Below are 25,690 nucleotides of genomic sequence, written 5' to 3'. Positions count from 1 at the left end.
AAAAATCTTAAAATAAAACAAAATAACTGAAGAGATAGGAATGAGGACTTTCAAAATCTTTCTATGCTAAGGATTAGCATTTCCCTGACAAAATTCAAAGCATCTAGTATTATTTCCACAGAAGAATAAGTTCAACAGTGACTCAGAAAGGAAGTCGAGTTATACAAATTAAATTTCATCCACAATGAGAAAGGCCTATAACAAACTCCTGTGTATCTTTGTGCTTGCTTTTTGCTTGTTTACAGGGCTGGCCCTTCCCTTTTCCTTAATACATCGTAAGAATAATAATAGCATTCAGAAAGTTTTCTTTCTTCCAATAAGTGAGTCACAGTGAGAGACTGGCACGATTATCACTATTCTCTTCATTAAAAATCAATCGATCTGTATGTGTTTAACACACCTAATTTGGTATGGTCCTGGGCTTTCTGTATTATGAAATACAATAAGCGCAGAAAGTTATTTTCTTTTGGTTTTTTTTTAACTTTGGTTATAAAGTCAGGAAAAGCAATACAAGTATCTACTATGTGAGGCACAATGATCTTTGCCACATATTAGCTTTGTGTTTTTTTCTTCCCTGGCTGAAAAAAATAACAAACTCTGCATGCTGGTGGGCGTGCTCATCATGCAGAAGGGGGCAGGGACAGCTGCTGGGAGAATGAGCTTTTGTTAGCTATCCCTTTTTTGTTTTCTTACAGGCTGGTCTTGACTATTACTTCCTTCTTTGTGCCTTATCTGTGGGCGAAATAATCCTCTGGAAAAATGAAGGGTAGCTTGACCCCTCATTTATCTCTGTCCAGAGTCCACTGTCACCAGACTGATGAAAAGTCGGGAAAGGAGTTCCGTCAGCAGAGCCTGCTAATTCGAAGTTCTCTGTCTGACTCGGTTTGTTTTGGGAGTATAGACTTTCTTTCTGTTAAGTGAACAAATTATTTTCTTTCTGCCCAGCTCCAGCTATAGAATGATTAGGGCCCCTGAAGAGTAAATTAGACTCTGATGACTGTGGTAACAGAGAAGTTGGAAAGTCAACAGGGTTGTTAAAATAAGACTTTTTTTCCAAGTGTCATTTTGTGTGCCCGAGCCAACTGTTCATGACAGCACTGAGAAACCACTGGATTGATAAGTCTCCCATTAGATTTATCCAAATCGAGGGGGGAAAGCTAGCTGGGATATGGACAAACCAGACGGCTTAGGCCCATGGAGACGATCAAAGTTGGCTTTCGATTGGAATGCATGAAGCGTGCTTTTGCCAGTAACGTGAACTTCTTTCTGAAGTCTTCTTTGCTTTTCTCCAGAGGTATTTTAGGTGTTGATAACCTACACCGTTTTCCAACATTCTCCTCCCTTCCCCCTTAGACTGACAACCATGAACATTTGTGAACTCACACAGATAATAGAGAAAATTAAACACGTAGAAGTATTTGGTATCTTAGAATATGTTCCTAGAAACCTTCTTTTTTAGGCCACATATGATAACAGTGGAGATGGTGCCAAAGTAGCCAAGGGAAGACTCTAACAGTTGGTGTTAATCTTACCTGGGGAGTTTAGGTGATACACGGGCTGGAGGAAGGATGAAAAATATGAGCACGGTCCAAAACGACACTAAAGAGTTCTAATAATTGAAATGAAAAAGAATACATATGATATGTTATTCTCTGGGGGAGGACGATAGTCTAAAAATAGATATGATCCCAATTTGGAATATATATTATATTGCCACACCGGATGACAGCACTGGCGATTTCTGAGTGGCAGGATTTAATAGATTTTAATTTTTATGTGTTTATCTTTAAGTTTTACAATGCAGTTAACAATATAATATCTCAGGCTCTTCTCTCATCTCCCTTACACACCTCACACACTACTGTCAGATTTCAAGCTTTATTCATCCACTCTCTGGCACTTTCTCCTTCTTTCTCAGCTAGTCCTTTTTCCACGTCCATCTGCTTTCCCCAGACTCCCTAGAGTACTGGGGAATGATTATCAATGTTCACCCCAGTTAGTCTTCACAATTCAATGAACTCTAGCTTTCCCATAGTTTGCAGGTGGGAGGGTGTGCAGTGACTTGCCCCCCCAGAATCATAATCTACAGATAGTTGATGCCAGTTATATTTTAACTACATCGGTGCCTTCAAACTCAATCTCATGTCCATGGACTTGAGAATGCCTTCCCTCACCTGTCCTCTTGTGTAAAGATACTCCAGTCCTGGTTCATGGCATGTCACCCTGGGCTAGGCCACCACTCACAGCCCCTCCACCAACTCAGAGCACAATTCGAGCAAAACTGCATCAAACAACCATCAGCACTTGAACCAGATTAAAATTCCAATGTGTCTGTTACTTTAAAATATGAAACTTCTTTCTCTACATTATATCTCCTTGTTTTGATAGAGTGCTTAGATACAGACAGAGTTGTTATTAAAAGTCTTATAGAAGTAGTTTGATAATTACTATTTTTGGTAGCATGTGAAAGAAAAGTAAAATGAGACATGAAAGATAAAAGCCACATAGATATGTTTGCTCTATAATTTACTTTCCCTAAATTATTAATAGCTAGGACGTCTCGTACATAAGTACTTTCACAAACATACATATAAATAATAAGAACAGAAAATTTCATTATAATATTCTCAATACATGTTCATTCATGCCTTCATCTTCTTGAAGGTATATTTTTAAACTTTGGTTTTGGTATGCATTTATGACAAGGACATTATTGCCAAGTTCAAGGTTTATAATAATTCTAAATTTTTAAATATTTTAAAAGTATACTCGGGATTTTCAAACGTGCAAAGACATTTTTACATTTACTTGATGGAAACAAATTTAGTTTATTTAAACTTTAAAATGAGAATAAAAACAAAAATCAGTAGCAGTTTATGTGTTTTAAACATAGCTCTATGAGTCTGTTTCCAAGAAGCAATTTTCTCTTTAGTGACCACTATGAAAGAATAAAAAATTCTGTCATAAAAATATTGTACTTTGTGAGTCCCTTGGGCAATTAGTTGAGTCATTGCCTTAAGAAAGAGAAGACCAGGATTCTCTTAAAAGTACAGAGTTGGCTCATTAAGTGTTTATGGCAGAGCCCTTTGCATGTGTACTTTTCTTAAGAAAAAGAGAAACTCTTATATTCATCTCATCCATTTCTAATTGACAGAAAATAGGCCACTTCAGTGTCTTTAAATCTGAAGAAAAAAATGCCTCTTTAAAACTATGGTGATGTGGGACCTGGGTGACTCAGTGGTTGAGTGTCTGCCTTCAGCTCAAGGCGTGATCCCAGGGTCCTGGGATCAAGTCCAGCATCAGGCTCCCAGCAGGGAGCCTGCTTCTCCCTCTGACTATGTCTATGCCTCTCTCTGTGTGTTTCTCATGAATAAATAAAAACAAAATCTTAAAAAAAAAATTATGGTGATGTAATATCCATTTTGAAATACAGGGTTTTAACGTAAACCTTTGGTTTTGTCTGTTTTCCAAGGCATAGGTCTAGATAGTTTGTCCAGTTTTCATATCCAAAACAATCAATAAAGTCATTTTCCACAGAAGGATTTGTAGGAATCACCTAATGAATTTCTGTCTTTTTTGTTTTACTGTCTTCTTACTACAAACTCACAAAATTGAACTTCAAAGAAACTATATCTTTGTTGAATGACAGATATTTCACATATTTGCAAAAAAAGATAAATATTTCCTTCAGAAATTAGCAATTGCTTGAGTACCTGTGGTGTCTCATGAATTGTGTTAGACACCAGAGCAATGTAGAAGAATATTTGATGTGGTCTCTGAACTCAAGGAAGTTCAAAGTTAATTGGGAGAGGAAGAAATAGTACCTATTAAATTAATTAAAGGACATTATAATAAACTATATGTAACCTCTGATAAAGTCTCCAGGCATTCAGTAGAAGGAACAGTCTATATAATTTGGAGCTGTATATTTCAAAGCATGTTGTAGCATGGCCAAGTAATTTCAGAAATAAAATTAGCTTTATTTAACAGGTTAGTATGCCTTATGAATCTAAGAAAATTTAATATTATATCAATCCATCTATTCAAGAAATATTTATTGGGTGCCCATCATGTGTCATGCTCTAGGAATTCAGCAATAAGCAAAATAAGGCTGTCCTTCAAACAGGGCTTGAAGCAGGTAGGCCTCCACCCATATCACATCAGAGCAGAAGCCTGAGCAAAGTGAGAGAATCAGCAGAGTGGTTATGCGCGGGAAAAGCTTTCAGGGCAAAGGAAACCAGAAAGCCACGGCAGGATCACATGAGGCATGTTCCTGGAATGGGGAGGAGGTCCTAGGGCTAGATTAAAGGTAGGGAAAGGAATCCCTAACCTACCAAAAGGATATCAGTTTTCCACATGTATTTGACCACTGAATTCTGACTTTTTTCTTGAGAAAAAAGGGCTAAGATGAAGCCAAACAATATGTCCCATCTGCCCAAGAATAATTAGGGGAGTGTGGATGTCCTCTAGGCATTGGAATGTACTGATGGACCACATTGAGAAAGGACATTCCAGGAAGCTGGGACAGCATGATCAGAGACCCAGAAGAAGGAGGCAAAGAAGAGCAGGAGGTAAGACAAGAATGCTGGCAGGAGACATGAGACCAGGTAGTTATTTGGTCTCGTTTATTTATTCAGACTAAATGTCTGGAACATTGTGGGAATCACTTGCATATTTCAAGCTGAAAATATATTTTGCTAAAGTTAAAGTGTGGCCTGAGTTGGCCAAGAGCTTGCTTCATTTTTGACTTTGAATGAGTATGCGTCATTTTCATTGAGTAGGACAATTTTAAGTCCTGATGTCTGTTCCTTGGGAAAGAAATGCCAGGCATTGTTCGCAATGATTTATACGGAATTATTTGTTTAATGAATTCAACAAATCTCTCATTTGTTCATTCAATCATTTAGTCAGTGAGTCAGTCAGTTAAGATTTATTAAACACCTACTGTTGAAAATGTATTTTGTCAAGGGCTGTGTGGATTACAAAACAGTTGGAGACTCAGTTGCTGCCCTCAAAGAGCATATGACTTTCCATGGAATCTAATAAGACTGGCATTTGCTTTTGGGAAAAAATGATGTATTACTACAGAAGCTAATACCAGGCTGGCTATCACTCTAGAATTCTCAAGGAAATGTGTCCAGATGAAAAATCCAGAATTGTCAAGCAACTCTAACGCATATTAAATTACTGCCCTGTGAATGTAAGATGAGTCTGAAGAAACTAAAGACTGGATCGTGAGCTGAGGTTTGTCTATGAAGGTCTTGTAATAACATTTGATTTGATGAAAGGAAAAAAACGTGGAAATTATGAGCATTTGATGTCGAGAAAAGTTGGAAAATAAACTTATTTATACACTTGGCAACACGTACTCTGCAATTCTGCTCTCAGGTCTTGCGTGTTCAGGAAGCCTTGTTTTTAAGAATACAAATTGCTAAAAATCAAAGCCACCGATGAGGCAGCTTCAATTCATTTCTTCCACATTTTCCACAATTAAAAACATAGAAACACATGAAACTCACTCATTTCAGTTTGTGTGGGCTGTTCTTCGTTCCTTTTTAACTTATTTAGAGGCTCCATTTCCAGACAATATATCTTACTTGCATCGTACTTTTGGAACATTGTCTTTGACATGAACAACCTCCTGCCATTTCCCTTGACATCACATTCTCTCCAAAAACAAAACAAATATACAAAAACATGGGGAGTAATAAATGGATCGTGTCTAGAAAAAAGGACTGTAGGCACCTCTTCCCGTTAAAGTGCACCAAGAAAGGAGGACCTGATGAGAGCCAACCAACTGAATATTTTCTCTGACCTCCTGACATATCAGAGTTCTGGTTTCTTCTGACACTGACACATGTAGGAACACCACAGGGTTAATTCTTTAGAGGACGGATTTAGTAACATAACAATTTATGTATAAACAGCATCTTTCTGCAACTATTGACAATACTGCTTATTTAACACCATTTACTGCCTAATGATTTTAAAATTTTAGTTCTCACCTTATATGTCTCCTCAATTATGCTGTGATAATTGTGAAGGGCTGTAAAAATGGACATGGGCCTGGACAGAGGGAGAGCCACATCTTTTCAGAGTGTAGCACAGGGCTCTGAACACCTTAGGTGCCTGTTTCCTATCCAGGGATCCGTTGATGATTGCAGCGAAGCAACATGCTATTCAGATTGTGCTTGTGACATTGGCAAAGAACCCAGATTCTTTTCCCCGCTCTGCATTTCATTAAATGAGAGCTCGTGGGGAAGTGACTTCGCAGATCTTGCCTTGGTTTCCTCATTTAAAAAAAAAAAAAATTTAAAGACTAAATCAACTTTAATATTGCCTCCATAATTGTTGAAGTTCTGTAATTCCATAATAATTCTCTAATTCCACAATAGTTCAAAGAAAGAACCCTTAGCACATTGATTTGGCTTTACACTGGCAAACAAAGTGCTCAGCACGGTGACTAATTTTTCTATTGAGCTGATTGGGTCTTTTCTTTTTAACTTTTTAATTTGAGGTAATTTAAGGCTTTACAAAAGAGTTACAAAGATAATACAAAGTGTTTCCATATACTGGTCATCTAGCTTTCCCTGATGTTAACATCATCACAGTAGAATTATCAAAATCAAGAAACTGACGTTGTACAAGACTATTAACCAAACTAAGGATTTATTCCGCTTTCACTAGTTTTTCCACTAGTGTCCTTTTTCTGTTCCAGGATCCAGGCTAGGATTCCACATTACATCTGGTTGTCATTTCTCCTTAGTCCTCTCCCTAATTAGGTCTTTTGGCTGTTTGGAAGGGATACTTGTGGATTGTGCTAGTTCTGAAACAGTGCCATCGCTACAGATGGAGAAAGCCCTCATCTGGTTCTTTACCCATTCACAATGTTGGTATTTTTACCTTTTAGCAATTTGTCTTCTCACACAGGGTGACTCTTGAATCTCCTCCCGCTTTCTCAAGATTTCAAAGGTGAACCTGAATCTGCAAAATGGAAGTTTCTTCTCTTCCCCCTAAAATCAGCCCTACCTGGGACACCATCCATGGGGTAACCAAAGTAAGTCTTTGTAGAGAACCATTTTGTGTGCTCTGAACCGTTGCCAGGAAAGACTTTTAGTAGGATTAGTAAGTGTAATGAACTGAACTGGGCCCTGAGAAAGCAAATCTTATCTGCAGGAAACATTGATCTATGGCATTATATGATTTTCATTCTTCTATTATCAGTAGAAATGTGTAACGATCTTTGGCTCATGACTAAACACAGACTCATTTCACAGTGGATTTTCCACCGTGAACTTTAAGCAAGATTATCATCTCAGAAGTTTATGTACATAGTTAGGTCTGGGGACACACACTGGCACACCACCACAACTTGCCAAATTGTACACCTGAAGCTCAGTGATTGGCTCCTATCCTAACAATCGGGCACTCCAAAGCCAACAGTAATTGTGAGGCACACCTCTGGTCTCCTATGTGCCAGGTTTTCATGGCTAACTGCTGAGCAGATGTCTCAAGTGAGACAGTCAGCCTGGATAGTAATTGGGAACTGCTGAAAGCCTCCTCCTTTGGGGGAAATTTTGGAAGACATGCCTTTCCCTCCTACTGTTTAGGCATTACAGATTGTCAAATTATACATGGCAGATGGATTATAGTTTGTCCTTTTAGTGACAGGAAAAACTGTTTCTATACCCTGGCAGAGGCATCCACTTACATCAAGATATGATTCCACAGCTCCTCAGCTATATTTGGGAAAATGTTTTTTGGTCTGTTTCAACAAATGACTCTAAAAGCTTTTCATTTTATTATGCCATAATTAAATAACCAGCTTTCATTAATATATTGTACTAGAAACCCTATAGGCATCCTATAATTACATGTAAGACTTGGCCAGCATTAGCTCAACTGTGTTGTCTTTGCAGTGTATAGGAAAATTATAAGATACATCAAATGTGCATTGTGAGTCATCTTGGCATTATTGGGAAAATGTTCTATTTATTTAAAAGGAAAAGACAAATGTAGCTTTTCTTTCCTTGTTGGAGCCATTAGAGAAGCTCGGTGTCTACTTTCATTTCCCATGCCTCATTTCTTCTTAATTTCTTTTTTTTTTTTTTTTTTTTTGCCCTCATACCTTTCTTGCTTTTTTTCCTCTTGCCTTTCATATTTTCTGTCTCTTTGTTCTTTCTATAGATGCCATTGATATCTTCCCCAGAAGTCACTCTTAGGGAAACTTTTTGACCTGGCTCCAGCTTAGGTAGATAAACTTCAAAGAATGACTGCCATTAAACTTTGTCATCTGTTGAATGAATAAATGAAAGAGAGTGGTAGCCAATAGAAAATCATGTTTTATAATTTTGAATAAAGCACCAAAACATTCTCATTTCCTGGTGAATTTGTTCTTTATATCTATTCTATTCTGGAAAAAAATTCTTTCCAGGGTGAGAAGGAAATTCTTTAAAATCCACCTGCTCTTCGCTTCATGGCCCACTGTTTAATTTCTTAATATCCTTCTTCCGTTTCCTATTATGTTTCTGCTATTTTCCTCAAATGCAAAACATCCAAGCCACAAACAGTTTTTCTCCCCCATACCTCAGTCATTCATCTTGCCTAGCCTCGGTGCTTCAAGTCGCAACTTCAGAATAACCCATACTCCTCCATCACCTTTGTGTCATGAGAAAGAGAGCTACTGAGTCCCGCCAGTCTTCCACTGAATGATCTCTGGAATTCATCCCTTCTTCTCTTTCATTCCTATCATTGCCCAGTTCATGCTCATCCCCAGACAGCTAGATTCTTGCAACCCTACTTAATGGTTTTACCTGCTCCTGATCTTTTCCTTATGCCTGCACCCCTCCACCTAAATTATGATCTTAAATTCCTGCTTTTATCACAGTGCTTGCCTGCTCAAAAGCATTTATGACTTTCCAGAAACCTTAGTTTATCCTCTATTTTTTTAATTTATTAGGGAATACAGGAACTCTTCTGCTGATTAAACAAGAGACCCATTTCTCTGACCTACACTACCTCCCAGTGTCCTTTTCAAATTTAATCTGTTTTCCACTATATGTCATAGCTCTTACTATTTATTCATGTCCCCATGTCCCATCCCATCATCCACCAGTTATTACTTAATTGTCCTCTCTTTAGAACTCTTTAAACGTATTGTCTCCCAAAGTTGAATTAAGACCATTTTTTAAAATTTTTTTTTATTATTTATTCATGATAGTCATAGAGAGAGGAGAGAGAGGCAGAGACACAGGCAGAGGGAGAAGCGGGCTCCATGCCAGGAGCCCGACGTGGGACTCGATCCCGGGACTCCGGGATCGCGCCCTGGGTCAAAGGCAGGCGCCAAACCGCTGAGCCACCCAGGGATCCCCAAGACCATTTTTTTTTCAAAGATGAACTTGTACCCTCATGGAAAAATAATGAGTAATAAAATTAGAATTAGGTACAAGAATATCTAGCATTATTTTAGAGAGTTCTTAATATCTGTGCTCATATCTCATTCCCCCCAGCCCTGCCAGGATGCAGATACTGTAGATTTTCTACTATTGTATAGCATGGTCATAATACATGGGACTTTAAGAGCTGCATACTTTGGAGTGTCAGATCTTGGGGAAATTCTAAATAAGGGTCCACTTTTAATGTCCCCTCTTTCCTCCTGGCTGTTTTGCATAGCAAAGTCACTTTTAGCTATCACTAAGACTACTCTGACTTATATTACCTTTTACAGCATGCCTACCAATAATGGAAATGTAATTGCTAAAAATGTACTTTCTTTCTAGCTCTGCTAGTCTACTCACAGTCACAGCACATATAGTTTTGCTTCCTATCAGGAATGCCCTCTTACTTCCTTTTTGCCAACCTAATCTTTATTCATTTTTCAAGCCTCAGTTCCTGTCCCAATCTCCTCTGCAAAATCTTCTTACCCATGTTAATTCATGGTGGTCAACTAGGAAATCCTACCACTTTTATTGTTTATTGTGTTACTCATTTCCTACCTACGTCACTATATGATACTTTAATTGATCTATATCCATAAGTTTCTCATATTTATATCTTATTTCCCTAATACACTGTAAAATCCTAAAGGGCTGATCATCGAAGCCAATGTTTTCAAGCTCTTGTTCTTAGTCACAGGCATTCCCCCTTTGAGGGGGAATGGGGTTGGGGAATTCCAAGGGTTTTGCAAAGTCCAAGAATCCATAAAAACAACAAGAATTCCCTGAAGACTAAATAAATAGATGGTATATGGCTAACAAATATGCATATCTATATTTTATGCACATATGGAGGATGTGATTATTATGCATATATGGATGGTATGATTAGTATAAAATAATTTTACATAAAGTCTTGCTGAATTCATCCTACATGCTAGTCATTTTTTCAACTTATATATGCTAAATATAAAGCTGCCATGAAAGTCTCTTCAAATCTTTTTTACATTAAACTATGACATATCATCCTTGAAAAAGTTTGTCATCAGTCAATCACATATACACATAAACCACATGAAATACTTTCTCTCTGGTCACTTCAATGTTAGCTTACTTTCTAAGCTAAAGCTCCCCACTTTCTTTCTTTTGCAGCTTTCTTTTGCAGCTAAAATGTTTTACCAAGTTTGGGTACTTCCCCACTATCAATCACTTGACAGGTAGGACCAACTAATTGTTGAATAAATTACCTAGTACTAACTGCTCACAACATGAGGTGAACTCCTGAAAAAGCTGCAGATTAGAAAGTGGATAAGCATATGGAGGAAGAATGTTTGCTCCATTTCTGCAGGAGCATGGAAGAAATGGCACCAGGATCCTTCTTCACAACCTCAGTTTAGCAACCAACACTTTGATTTTTCCTGATCCTCCTTTCTAATCTCTTCTCGTAGAATTGGTGTCTTCAAAAAGTAGAAACTTAGTCACATTTGTGTAATGTCCAGATAGTGGAGTATTATTGCCGAACACTTTATTCAGTTTGCCAAAGGCCTATGAACTCTTAAAAAACAGCATGGAGACATTTTAAGGATTATAAAGTTAAGCAAATGAAGAATGAATCATACTAAAAATGCAAGACAGGAAGATGTCAAGGATTTACAGTTAGAAGTGCTCCCTTAACTCTCTTGTCTGTTAATAAAACCCTTTTTCTGCTGTTGGGCTGATGTTGTGTGACTTGTGATAAACATTAGAGTGCCCAACTTCCTCTAAGAATGATTTTGTATGTGTCATAAAGCAGAGATATTAGCCATTCGAGATCAGTTTTCTCCATTAAGAATTAAAATGTGTTAGAACAGTGGCCGCATTAACTATCATTGAATTAATGAAACATTTGTGTTGCTGATGTCTTAATTAGCTCATTAATTATATTTTAATTACCCATTGTCCATAATCTACAACTGTCAGCAACCGAATTTTCAGTCATTGACATTAAGTGTGCATTCTGTAATAACTCTAGATTCAGTCTAAAGGACTCGTATGAATGAGCCAGTGCAACAGGCCAGTGCTTTACAACCAATTACTCATGAATATGACAGTAGTGACTGCAACTTGCATGTTTCTGGTAATTATTCCAATGAGTAATTTGGAAGGTGGGCTTCAGTTACACTTAGCATTCATTCTTTTTTCATTATGGAGATCCGACACAAAAATAGCCAGTTTTTAATTATGGGGATCTGACACCATCAGAAACATTGAGGACTGCCTGGGTGTCTCAGTCAACTAAACATCAGACTCTTGCTTTTGGCTCTGATCTTGACCTCAGTTGCATGAGATCCAGTCCTGCATCAGGCAAAGTCTTCTTGAGATTCTTTCTCGGCTCCCTCCTCGACTAAAATAAATAAATAAATAAATCTTTAAAAAAAATAAAAAAGAAAGAAGCTTTAGGGCGCCTGGGTGGCTCAGTCACTTAAGCGTCTGCCTTCAGCTCAGATCATGATCCCAGAGTCCTAGGATCAAGTCCCGCATTGGGCTCCCTGCTCAGCAAGGAGTCTGCTTCTCCCTCTCCCCTCCCTACACTAATGCTTTCACTCTCCCTCTTTCAAATATAAATAAATAAAATATTAAAAAGAAAAGAAACTTTGACCATGGGTATCTCATCACTTAAAAAACCCACACCTTTAAAAAGTAATGTATCTCCCACTTTAAGTGAAATCTTTAACAACCAAAAGATAATTGGGGACTCTACTGACAGATGTCCAGAGGGCTGAACCTGTCCTGGACCCCCCTCTGTGTGATTTGAGAAGGTCCAGGAACACTCTTTCCAAAAATATCTGTAAAAGTAGCTGTCTGTTCTAATTAACCTGAACCTTATTTCTAGGCCAACCCATAAGAATAGTCTGACAACAGGTTTTTTGCTTTGCTTATTTATATATGACAAGACTTGCATACTCAGTAAAGTTAAATTACATTTGGAAGAGATTTTTTAATGAGTCTGTTTTATTGAAAAGGATAAAACCCTCATAATACTTGGACCAGGCTAGAAAACAAATGACATATGGTTTTTAGACAGAATGTTTTCAATTTCTGCATGAGTTTTACTTCTTAGACCTTTGAAGGCATTAAGGTCCTAAGGAGGACCCAATTCAGATGCAAATCCTCTCAGGAACAGTAACATCTTTAGCATTTATCAATGAATGCCTTAGTGAAAAACAGGCCATAGTCAGTGAGAATTGCTAAGACTTTACAGAATGTCAGCATGGGGACATGCCAAAACTACAATTTCACTTTTTTTTTTTTTCCTGGAGCTAAGAAGAAGGTGAAGTAAAGAAATCAGAAAAAAGAGCCTGTCACCCACTAAATTAACTACCATTTTGTATCATCTGCATGTTTGAGAAATATATATGTTCTTTTGGTCTTGAGACAGACCCTAAAACAAGTTTGCTTGGGGAGGATCAAGGGTAGGGCTCTGTGAGATGCCAGAAAAAGACCCTTCCTCACTGTTTAGTCGATAAAATCCATCTGAGGAGGTCCTTGTCTCTCCAACTTGTCCAGGAGGAAGAAGTAAGAGGCTTAATCCATTATCTCCCTGTATGGACAGAGCACACGTGGCTAATCCTGGAGCCTAGTCACAACATAGCATATCAGTGGGTGCCCAGATAGGGTACAGGTAGTTACCCTAGGTCATACTCTACTGAGCTCAAGCTGTCAACTTGGAAGGTATTCTTGCTTAAGGAGGCTTTCTAAATCCCTAGAATATAAATAAACTTCTCTAAATAATTTTTTAAAAAGAAATCAGAAAGAAAATAGCTAATTCTTAAATATTGCCTTGTAAAACACACACACACACATACATAAATGAACATATATATGGCTGCATATGCTTATCGTAATTGAATAAAAACCTGCTGGCTATCCATGGTCTCTAACCAGCCTTTGTGTTGCCTGCAAACACACAGGTAAGACTGTGTTGTACAGATGTGACTCAGATCCATTACATCCCGCAATTATTTTAAGCCCCATCTTCGGTTGGTATAGTTCTATATCTGGAAATGTTCAAAATAAATCATGAAATATATTGATTAATGAAAACACAGAAGAGAAATTGTTAACAATTAAGGCACATACACATAATGTAGAGAAGGCAACTGATGAAAGGCAGTGGCTGATCATAACTTCTCAGAAATGGGCTGAATACAAAATATCATATACAAAAAAATATGCACTCAATACTTTTGGACATAAACTTCCTTTTTCCTACCAATTCTTCTATTAAAATAGATGCTTTCTATTTCCCTTTGATAGTTCTAAGGACTAAAAGCATGCTTCAATGTTGTTAGTTTCTTTTTTCTTGAATTTTGTTCTGCTTTTTTATAAACTGCTATTCTCTAACATTTCATAACCCCTACTTTTTAGCAGTTTGTCATTCCGCTGATGAGGAGATGCGATGGTGGGATTCCAGAACTGTGTGATGCACCATTCACTGGAGAATGTTCCACATGTTTGGAGCACCCTGGTCTGAAAGCACCATATAGAGTTGAGAGTGAAAACCGGCATCAAAACCTCCTGGGATACAGTCCCTTACATGTTGGATCACACACCTGAGCCCTTCCAGTGTGCAGAGTTTTCTAGTGTTACTTACATGCTAAATGTTGGAGCTTGGGTTCCAACAGAAGTCTCTTGCTTCCTAAGAAAATGTTCCATGCACTTCTGAAGCCCCTTTCGATTGTAAAGGATGGTCACTTTTTCAAGCTTTAGAAATTTGTTTTTGCTTTTCCTGTTGTTGCAGCTGTTTTGTTTTACCCCCTGGGCTTCCTGTATTAGTACACCCACCATTGATTCCTCTTGTAATGAGCCTTGAATGGGTGCAGATTTAGTTACCAATGAATCAGAGCTTTAAGGTTTGGGGATCAAATCCCCTTCTAAAATGCCATGTTTGGAGGGGTTATAACAAAAATTATACTCATAACTTCTTGGGTGAAAACAGAATTATGAGACATTTTACTTCATTATATCAGTCTCTAAATGAAGTTATATAAACTCTGATTACTTGGCGACTCGACAATTGTCTGCTGGAAGCAAGGAATTTAGGAAGGAAAATTAAATCTCAGAAAGGGTACTGCATGACTATCCTATTGTTTTCTCATGGAGAAAACTCATTTTATTATTTTATTATAGCATAGTCTGTCCAAAAGCTACGGGAGAGACAACTGGATCTGTGGTCCCACCTTTCCCAACAGCCCATGAGAAAGCAAACGGCAAGACAAACACACCCAGTAATCAGCTCAGAGTGAAACATCACTGGGTAGATCTTGGTTTCTCATTTCGTGTTATCACATCTGCTCCATCGTCTGGCCATGTCTATTCTGCTCTTCTCCTCCTCCTCCTTCTTCACCAAGTTAGCACATACAGAGTAAGTGCGTGGCACATGTTAGACTTTGGGTCTATTAAAATACATACACTTCAGTCATTTGAGCTTGGCTCATCACCTTTTCCTGGACTGTACCTAGTAGAATAGATATTCCAGATATTTTGTTCTCCCCTTGCTCAGTTTTACCTCTGAGTAGCATATTATGCCAGCTGGGTTATATAATGCTTTGATACGCCATCAGTGAAAGTGCTCTATGCTTTAAAACACTTCTCCAAAATTATTTGATGACTATTAGTGTAGGGGCAGGCTGCACCAAGATGGGCTACTTTGACATAAAGATTATTATTATTTTTTTTTTTAAGATTTCATTTATTCATGAGAGACACAGAGAGGCGGAGATAAAGGGAAAGGGAGAAGCAGGCTCCCTGTGGGGAGCCTCTTGTGGGACTCCATCCCAGGGTCCCAGGATCACAACCTGAGCAGAAGGCAGATGCTCAACCAATGAGCTACCCAAGTGCCCTGATTTAAAGATTATTTATAGACTTACTCGTAATCAAAGTTCAGCCAAGGAAGGAAACCTTATCTGCATAATAAGGAAACCTTATCTGCATAATAAGACAACCTTTGTTTTTTTCTAAACGCTTTTCACATTCTTGCTAAGGTCTTTCTCCTTTCTATGTTCTCTGATCTTATCCCTCTCCTTAGCTCATATAAGCTTCATGATGCCTCATTGTCTTTGGAATTCCAGGTCTGTGGGTTTCCCATATGAACTCCTCTTAAATTTAATTGTCTCCTGTTCATCTGTCTTAGGTCAAGTTGATTCTAAGTTGAACTAGAAGAACCATAGGGCAGAGCAAGGTCTTCCTCCTCAATCTTAGATACTTATACCTGATAAATTTAAGTTTTTCAGCTTGGCCTGTGTGTGGTCTTTTAAAGAAAACTATTCATAAAAGCAAGTATAAACTAGGATGCCTGGGTGGCTCAGTTGGTTAAGTGTCTGCCTTCGACACAGGTCATGATCTCAAGATCCTGGGATTGAGCCCCTCTCCATCTAACAGCGAGTCAGCCTGCCCCTCTCCATTCACCCCTCCCCTTGCTCATTCTCTCTTTCTCTCTCTCTCTCTCTCTCTCCCAAATAAGTCAAATCTTAAAAAAAAAAAAAAAAAAAAGCAAATAAAGTAATCCCAGAATGCTGATAAAATGTGTCTCAGTTACTATAACCTGCCTATATTCTTTCTATCCTGGCACCTTCTCGAATTTACTAGTTTCATTTTGCTTTCTTAGTAAGAGAATGGGATAAACAATGCAAACTGCAAGGATAATTAATTTTTAAAGCAGAGATCATTTTTGCATTTCCTTATATCCCAACCTGATACTCAAAAAACTGACATTAGAAAGAGAATAAAGCACACTGGTGCCTTTTCAAAATCTGTTAAGAATTAATTAGCTACAAACATCAGAAGTCTAATAGGAAAGTTATTTAGGTGGCCTTAATTTGATACATTTTCGTAGTACACACAAAATTTCATTTAGATCCTCGTTTTACATATGGAAATACTAACCCTTATGGCAGTGCTCTGTCATCTTGGATTAGAATTAGACACTTCATTCTCCTAAATCTTTCCTTTAAAGGAAGATTTTTTTTTTTTAATTGGTTAAAAGCTCCTGGTATATTAGATGAACTCTGAAACAGAGTGACGATTTGGCCGGAGTGCTATTGCTGAGCTGATGAATGGAAATCGCTTATTCACCACCTGTTGGAAAATGTTAGTGTTCATGTTCAATCATGTGCCTAATTTAGTGTGTAATTGGAAATGTAGTGCTTGCAAGGCAGGCAAATCTTTTTGAAGATTTAGCTATTTATATTGAGCGTATTAATTACATTGAAATAGAGGAGAACACAAAGCTACCAGGAGAACAGAGACTACTTTCAAAGTAACTGCTCAACAGGACACACACTGGTTACTTAGAGAGATAAAAGCCCTGTGTTGTCTGAGTAAGTGTGAAATACTTCAGGGCTGCCATATTATCACCATCACAAATTGTCAGCAGATGTTTCTCTTATTCGACTCAAATGGTCACTGGTTCTTACCACTATAAAAAAATATATATATATATATATATACCAGTGGCTTTTAAAGTCTTATGTGGCTCTCTGCTCTATGTCAACATTAAAATTTTCCTGCTGAGTTTATTTGTAAACATAATCTGAAATGCTATACACACCAGGTACATTGCAACTTTCCCAATATTCTTCCATTTTCTGCCTAAGTCCAAACATTCAACAGGATGATCCTGAGAACTTTTCTGAGTGAAACTTTTACGTAATACGGTCTGCTTGCCAGCAACCCCTCGAGGATGGCTCCCCCCACGTATCAGCTTGAACAGCTTTGTCCATGTCAAGAAGAGGTTGATACTTAATGTTAAGTCGCATTTAAGGGCCTGGAATGCAGCCAGTCAAGCTCTGATGCAGTGAGGGGAGAAATTCACCATCAAGAAGAAATTAGGGGCTAAGCGGATTTTCTAGTGGCTATGATATGGCAAAGGAAAGGAGTGTGGGAGAGAATGAGACCAGAGAAGGCAGCAAAAATACTAAACGATATCCCGAACAAGGGAAAAGATTGGTGGCCAGTTATTTTACAATACTTTATGGCTCTGTAGCAGAAGTGTAGAAACCCATGGTAAACCCTGCCTCCCCTAGAAGACTGAGTGTTCTTGCTGACACATCGGTTCATCACTCAGACATACTCAACCAACCCCAAACATAACTCTAAAATGCTTGAAGAGTGAGATGCCTGGAGTGGCTCAGCAGTTGAGCATCTGCCTTTGGCTCAGGGTGTGATCCTGGGGACCCGGGATCAAGTTCCACTTTGGGTTCCCCATAGGGAACCTGCTTCTCCCTCTGCCTGTGTCTCTGTCTCACTCTCTCTGTCTCTCATGAATAAATAAATAAAATCTTTTAAAAAAATAAAAATAATAAAATAAAATGCTTGAAGAGTAATGAAATGTCAGTCTTTCATGAGAAAAGACGCCCTTGATGGGGAGCAGAGAAGCAAAGGAGACACAATTTAAATAAATAAATAAAATTTATCTCCTAATTCTCTTTACTGTCCCAAATTTCTCTTCTCTGTTTTTTTTTTTAAAGATTTTATTTTATTTATTCATAGAGACATAGAGAGAGAGAGGCAGAGACACAGGCAAAGGGAGAAGCAGGCTCCATGCAAGCAGCCCAACATGGGACTCGACGATCATACCCCAAGCTGCAGGTGGCACTAAACCGCTGCGCCACCGGGGCTGCCCTCTTCTCTGTTTTCTAACCACAGCACCATCATCTCATCTGTCTTATCTCCTTATTCTTATAGAACACCGTCTTTGGGGGCTTCATGTCCTATCCCACACAAAATTAGCTTCCTTCAGCATCTTCCTGCCTCTTCTCTGCCCGGCATCCTTGTCAGCCCCTGAGACACAAGAACCAAGAAATATGAGAGTGAGAAAGATCATGAATATTACCTGTGTTTTGCCTGTTGCATTGTATTTGATATAATCATCTTGTTTATAATGAGTTTTTATGCTTTAGTTCTTTCAATAACCTCACATTTTCTTTGAACATAAACAGGTGAAGGTTTTCTCAAGAAAATTAGAGGAAAAAATGTATATACATACATACATATATATATGTACATACATGCATATATATACATACATACATACATACATACATACACACACATATATTATGATGTGGGGAGCAAAGGCAAAAGAAAAATTAAATTTCTTTACTGCTTACGGCCATTGACAAGTCATTCAAACAGGCAGAGTGACATTCCACTAGGAACTCAGCTGCCTCAATGTTAATACTTTGCTAAAGGCAAAAGGCAATCTTAGCTTAACATTATTCTGACCTCTGAGATCCTGTTAGTTCACTTTAACATATAAAAATTACTTTGGAAACTTCCTTTATCTCTACCCTCCAAGATGTATGTTGGCAATCATCCCCTAAGCATATGGCCACCAATATACATGTAAAGGGTCTCATGACTAGAGTTTTATTAGACAGTAATAAATTATCTTTTCCTAACAATAGCTAGCCCCCTCAAGGTCCTGGAAACCTTGCTTCAAAAATTCCTTAGAGATTGACTCTATCCCTAACCCTCTCCCAACTTGAAAGTATGTGATTGGCCACTCTTCATGACCCCGGCAAAGCTCTTTCTGCCCACGGGTCCTGTCCTAGGACTTTAATAAAACCATTTTTTTTTTTTGCACTGAAGACATCTGAAGAATTATTTCCTGGCCATTGGCTCTGAACCCCAATGTTTCCTACATTATATATATACATATGAAGAAGGCTGGCTAGACTCCAAAGAATAACAATGGAAAATAGAAGAAGATATATCAGGTAAGATTCACCTCATTCTACCACTGTATGTTGGTGATGGTGATGTGTACTAAGCACCCTGCAGTACCGACTGATTTGATTCATACTATCCTAAACAAAGAGAATGGGACTTGGAAAGTGATAATGTTATAAAGCTAAGAAATTGAGAAATTTAATTTATAATGAATTCCCTCTCCAAAAGAATGATTGCATTTTGTTTTTGCTTAAAAAAAAATCCCTGAATTAGCTAATTAGAAAAAATTAAACTATATACACACACATATATATATAAATTTTACATTGCTTATGTATAGTTTACTTTTTTTCTAGCTAGTTAATATTTATTAACACCATCCTTCTCACATAGAAATCTTACTTCTGGACATTCTATCCTCTGCATATTATTGCCAGAAAGATCTTCTAAAGTACAGTTACAAATCATACCATGCCACATTTCAAAACAGTCAATGATTCTCCATTTCTTTCAGAATTAAATCCAAACTCCTCAGCCTTCAAATTCTTCCGTGATCTGATGCCAAAATTCTTCCGTGATCTGATGCCAGCCAGTAGGTAGTCCTAATCTATCTCCCACCATTTCTGCTCCTGTGCCCTATGCTCCAAGCAAACCAGACTTGCCCACCATTACCCAAATGAGCCATACACCTAAAGATGTATGTGACTTTGCTAAGTCACTTTTCTCTAGAATGTGACCCTCCATTGCAATCTGTGCATGCTGAAATTCTGCTACATGTTCAAGGCCAGATCCTCTGTGCTTGCAACGTGAGTATCGTCTGAGACTCTGGGACTGGACATCCACCACTATTCTTGTTTTCTCTCTTATATAGTATGTCTTCTCTCTTACTAGCAGATTTTGTCTTAAGATAATTTAAATACTAGCCTTAGCTCTGTTCCTTGTTCCAGGTTAGACTAGAGCTTGCTAGTCCTGGCATCCTCCACAACTAAAACAGTGGCTTACACATAGAAGATAGTCAATAAATATGTGTTCAAATAATTAGCCTCGACAACCTAGTTGCTCAAATAAGATAATTTGATCGAGTCCTGTCATCCATCCACAAATTTCCTATAGCAACAGTAATGAATTATAGTTTCTTTATCAATAAATTACAAGGAATCTGACACCTCAAAGTGATGTAGTCGATAAATTCAAATTAGGTAAATATAATAAGATGTCTTTGGAGACTTAAACTGAAAGACATATAGCATAATTTGACCAAATACATTAAGATAGGGTTGTATAATTGCTCATAGTTAGAATGGATTTTTGCTATTTGTCTCCCCTTTATGGAGAGACATAAGAAGCATAGAATTTTTACAAAATGCTACCAGGGGACTACACTGATAACTTCTGAGCAAATAAGTATTCCAGGGTTCTTTATTCTATACAGCTGTTTCCATTCAGGAAAACATTAAGTTAATGGGATTCCCTGCAGCTGACAGCTAGTCCAGCAATCAAAATTAAGGATAATAACCAAATTACACAGATACAAAACTTAGTTATTAAATTGAATGTTTTTCCCTAATGGTATACAAATACCTTTCTATTCAAAGACATATATCCCATAATGTACTTCTTAGGATCATTAGTGTGATACTGTGTTGGCTATGAAACAGAAGGCTGTGTGCAGGTTCTCACTGAATTAATAGAAGGGTGAAGTAGGGAAATCCTAATTATACTCTGGAGTAATTTTATGTTTTTTCCTGACTTACTAAGAGCCTTTTTTCTTTTTTGAAATATATCTCTCTTCTTTAGATGTGATGGCTTTGAAAGAGATTATCCATCCTAATGACAAAAATCTACAATCATAACCATTTTGAAAACACATCATGTAGGTCGATCATTCAAGGGATATTTTTTCCTTAATGTAATGCCAATCAAAAAGGTATGGGGGTACCTGGGTGGCTCAGTGATTGAGCGTCTGCCTTTGGCTTGGGTTGTGATCCCAGGGTTCTGGGATCGAGTTCTGCATCGGCCTCCTCTCAGGGAGCCTGCTTCTCCCTCAGCCTGTGTCTCTGTCTGTCTCTCTCTCTGTATCTCTCATGAATAAATAAATAAAATATATTTTTTAAAGTATGTATATTTGTGAATGCCTAGCCTAAAGTCTTACATAAAGTAGGAGCACAAGAGACATTTATTGAATAAATGAATGCAGAAAGAGTGAATAAGTGAATAAAAATGGAATCTCTCTTACCTTGAACTTGAAACACTGACTGGATAACTATTCATTTTCATAAAAGACTGACCAACTTAAAAAAATGGAAGAAAGTTCCTAAGTGTGAATTTTTCAAGGATCAGTATTATCAGTGACTTTATTTATAGTCCTTAATATTTTTTATAGTTTTAGGAAATGCTTTCCATCAGATAAGATAGTAAAGGTATGAGTCAGACATGACAAGGATATGCATCATTTTTAAAAACCTATTTAAATGTAAATGTATGGGCTTTGGCTACTGATCTTTTTGGCAAACCAATTCCTTTAAATACTTCTTTCTGATCTGTTTGTTTCAAGGAAGTTCCATGTGCCAATAATCACAGTTAAAATAATTTTTTAAGAGTAATTCTCCAGCTTCATTTATTTATTGCCTCTGTGTATTTATCCTTTCCTCTTCCAACTTAAAGCCTAATACTTTGAGATTCCCGAACTTCTAAACTGAAGTGGGCAGGCCACATGCTTAAACTGATCTTTGCCACAGGGCTGGATATTAGTGCAAGTTTGTTGAAATCTTTCTCTGGATTTTCCCTTCTTGTTCCAGATCCGTAAGCAATTGGTTTTTCTAAACTTGCAAGGCCTCCAACTCTTGAACTCCCAATTTCTATTATGTTTACATGCAATCCAGATGGTTATTTCATGATCTGGGTTCTCTTTCTTGAAAGAGCACCTGAAAAATGCAAACCTAAAACCGACACACACTCCTATTCTAACACTTGGTAACCATTTATCTTAAAACTACAGACTCAGAAGGCACATGAGATGGCTTCCAGGTTATTCCAGATGACAGGTTTGCCAAAGTTTAGTTATTGGGTAACATGGGTCTCCTACTTTCCAGGTGGTTTCCGATCCAATGCCTACTATATAACAGAGATGAAATGCAAGAGATGTGCCAGGAAGTAGAACAGGCAAAATCATCTCTGACCTCCTGGAATCTACATCCTAGCAGTTTCTAGAATTAAGTGAAATAAATTGCTTCTCGGCATTTTGGCTAAGATCAAGTGTAGAATTAAGTGAAATAACAAATACAAAGCATTTAAAAAACTCTTTAGTACAAAATGAGAGTTCAATAAATATATTCTATTACTATTCTTTTATTAATGTTCTCTCAAACTATCTATAGTTTAGTCTAACACAGTATGAACAAAGAGTAATACAGAAAAAAAACATCAGAACTCTTCAAAGTGCTAGATCATATCTCCTAGTCTTTTTTTTAATTATAAAATTCACATCAATATTGTTCCTGAATTGCCCTTTTTAGTTAGTGAAAATTGTGGAGGCCGAGAAAAATTAAGGCCATCCCACTTAAAGTTTAGCATTAGCACAAGTGCAGCCATCTTAGGCCCCTGTGAATAAGAGCTGAACTTTATGGGAAAAACTGCAGAATGTCCTCAATGTCCTCGGCAGGTAATTCCATATCAGAAAGACAACAGAGCCCACACCAGTGGTAGAAAGTCCCATATTAGAATGAGAACAGAGCTCAATGCCCTTGAAAGCCCCATATCAAAATGTAAACAGAACTTGAGAAAGTCCTCCATCCCTTCTGAAAATCCCCTAGACCAGCCTATAAAAAACCCAGCTGTAACCCACTTCGGGGTCCAAGTCCCTGCTCCGCTGTGTCGGGTATACTTGGACCCAAGCTCGAGCTTGTTAATAAACCCTCGTGTGCTTGCATCAGTGTCGGCTCCCCAGTGGTTTCTCGGATTCGCAATCTTGGGCACAACAAAAATATAACAATTAAATAAATCTAAAGAAAACGTAGGTTTTGTTGTTAAATAGTATTCCTCTCCTTTGATTAAAATCATTTATCAGTGAATAACACTAAGCCCAGAACTATACAATTATACACTAATAAAGCATATTAAAAGGTTTTCATATTCTGATTGACTGCTAAAAATTCATATTTTTAAAAGTTATCAAACTTCTGCATTGTGTTTTTTTAATCTCTGAAGTCCTTTCACTTTATGTGGATTTGGATGAGCACATACTACCCTGAAGAGTAAGTATATTTTCAGGTACACAAGACTCCTATCTATAACCTACTGGGCTGATGTATTTCAAAAACTCCTCAGAGGTTAGGGGGAATTACCTGTCATCTTAAATTACATATATTTTTTTAAAGTCATTACCTCCAAGAGATGTTTTATCCTTTCATAAGCTTCTTTGTTCTTTTTTTCTTTTTAGTTAAATATCCTTCCCCTAATTTATTGGGTCTGAGAGATGCTGTTATTTATTGGATGCAGATAGAGAATCAGAAACCAGTAAATGTCCTTTCTTTGGCATCTAACAGTTGGGCAACCTGGTGTCAAAATGACAGAGGTGATTTGGGAGCATTTCAGAACACTCCAGAGGAGACTTTCATTTCCCTTCTGCTTCCACTTACAGAGTCCCAGGAGTCCAGGATGATTAGGTAATTAACTCTACCTCAGGAGGTGGTTTCTAAAGCACTAAGTGTATTCTTAATAATTAGCTTAGTTTAGGAAAATTGAAGTAATAAGTCTTTTATGATTACCTCAGGAGACATTTTCTTTATGGCTCATATCAAGAAAGAATAAATAATCATTGACACAGACAGATAGATATTAAAGAAACTTAAAGCTAATATTAGATATATTCATGCATTTTTCTGTAGGCTTGAATGAGGGAGAAGTCTAAGGATCTAAAGTCATTTTTTAATTTACAAATATGAAATTAAAAATTGGTTGAAAGGGAACCTGGGTGGCCCAGTCAGTTTAGCGCTTGACTTTTGATTTCAGCTCAGGTCACAATCTCAGTGTCATGGAATCAAGCCCCAACTCAGGCTCTGTGCTCAGTGCAGAGTTGGCCTGAAATTCTCTCCCCATCCCTTTCCCACCACTTGAAAACTATCTTTTTTTTTTTTTTTTTTTTAAGATTTTACTTATTTATTCATGAGTCACAGAGAGAGAGGGGGGGAGCAGAGACACAGGCAGAGGGAGAAGAAGGCTCCATGCTGGGAGCCTGACACGGGACCCATTCCCAGTATCCAGGATCACGCACTGGGCTGAAGGCGTCGGTAAACCGCTGAGCCACCTGGGCTGCCCGAGAGATCTCTCTTTAAAAATAAGTAAAATAAGAGGATCCCTGGGTGGCTCAGTGGTTTAGCACCTGCCTTCTGCCCAGGGCGTGATCCTGGAGTCCTGGGATCGAGTCCTGGAATCGAGTTCCACATCGGGCTCCCTGCATGGAGCCTGCTTCTCCCTCTGCCTGTGTCTCTGCCTCTCTCTTTCTGTGTCTCTCATGAATAAATAAATAAAATCTTTAAAAAAAATAAGTAAAATAAAATAAAAACTTGTTGAAATGAAAAATAAATGTGATTCAACCTCCACAATTGCAACCTCAGAGACATATTAATAAGAATATTTTTTTTACATCAGTAGTTCTGGAAACATCAATTTCTTTCTATTTACCATCAACTCCTTCCATATTATTTTGGTAGCTCCTGAACTGTCCGCCATGCCTTATGCATGGTCTTGGCCACCTTAAGTTTGCTCTCTACTGTTAAAAAAACATCAAATTCATTCAGTTACTCATCACTCTAGCACAAATCTGATCATAGCATTCTCCTGTTATTCCATAAAGTTTAAGCACTTTGCTACAACCTTTCATGATGTGGTACCTGCTTACTTTTCATCTCCTCTCTCATCCATTGCTTTGTCTCCTTTTCCAGTCTAAGGTACATGCAATTTTGTAAAACCCCTGCACTCTTTTATCTCCAGACTCTTGCATAAGCCATTCTTTCTCCCTGGAACATCTTTTCCAAGCTAACTCCTAGTCTTCCATGAGGAATCAGCTAAAAAGAGAATATCCTCTAAGAAATGTTCTTTCATGGTGACCCACCTCCCCCACTTTAAGACTTGGGTTAAGAGTCTCCTCACTAGGGACGCCTGGGTGGCTCAGTGGTTGAGAGTCTGCCTTTGTCTCAGGCTGTGATCCAGGGGTCCTGGGATGAAGTCCACCATCAGGCTCCCTGACTGCAGCCTGCTTTTCCCTCTGCCTATGTCTCTGTGTGTCTCTCATGAATAAATAAATAAAATCTTTAAAAAAAAAAAAAAATCTCCTCACTTTGCTAGAACTGCAACACCCAATTATCCCATTAGAGTGTTCGCTGAAAGCACTATTTTTATAAATTACCTATACATTATCCTTCTTCATCAGGATCTGAATGTTGCTTGTGAGCTTTGCTCCCTATTGTGACATAGTGAGTAATAGCCTATGAGGACTGTTCTGACCGGGATTTGGATTAGAGAGATCAGAGAATTCTTCCTGTGGT

General features: G+C 37.9%; 1 long non-coding RNA gene across 1 annotated transcript; it reads right to left on the bottom strand.

Annotated features, from left to right (window-relative positions):
- Window positions 1–1,534: 1,534 nt before the first annotated feature.
- Window positions 1,535–25,603, bottom strand: LOC140619982 (uncharacterized). Its single transcript, XR_012019739.1, has 3 exons — window positions 25,552–25,603; window positions 8,129–8,293; window positions 1,535–1,609 (listed from the first exon to the last, which is right to left on the bottom strand). It is a non-coding gene; the product is annotated as an uncharacterized lncRNA (long non-coding RNA).
- Window positions 25,604–25,690: the final 87 nt, after the last annotated feature.

This window comes from Canis lupus, chromosome 28 (assembly GCF_048164855.1).
Source record: "Canis lupus baileyi chromosome 28, mCanLup2.hap1, whole genome shotgun sequence".
NCBI lineage: Eukaryota > Metazoa > Chordata > Mammalia > Carnivora > Canidae > Canis > Canis lupus.
This window is presented reverse-complemented; position numbering and strand designations above follow the sequence as displayed.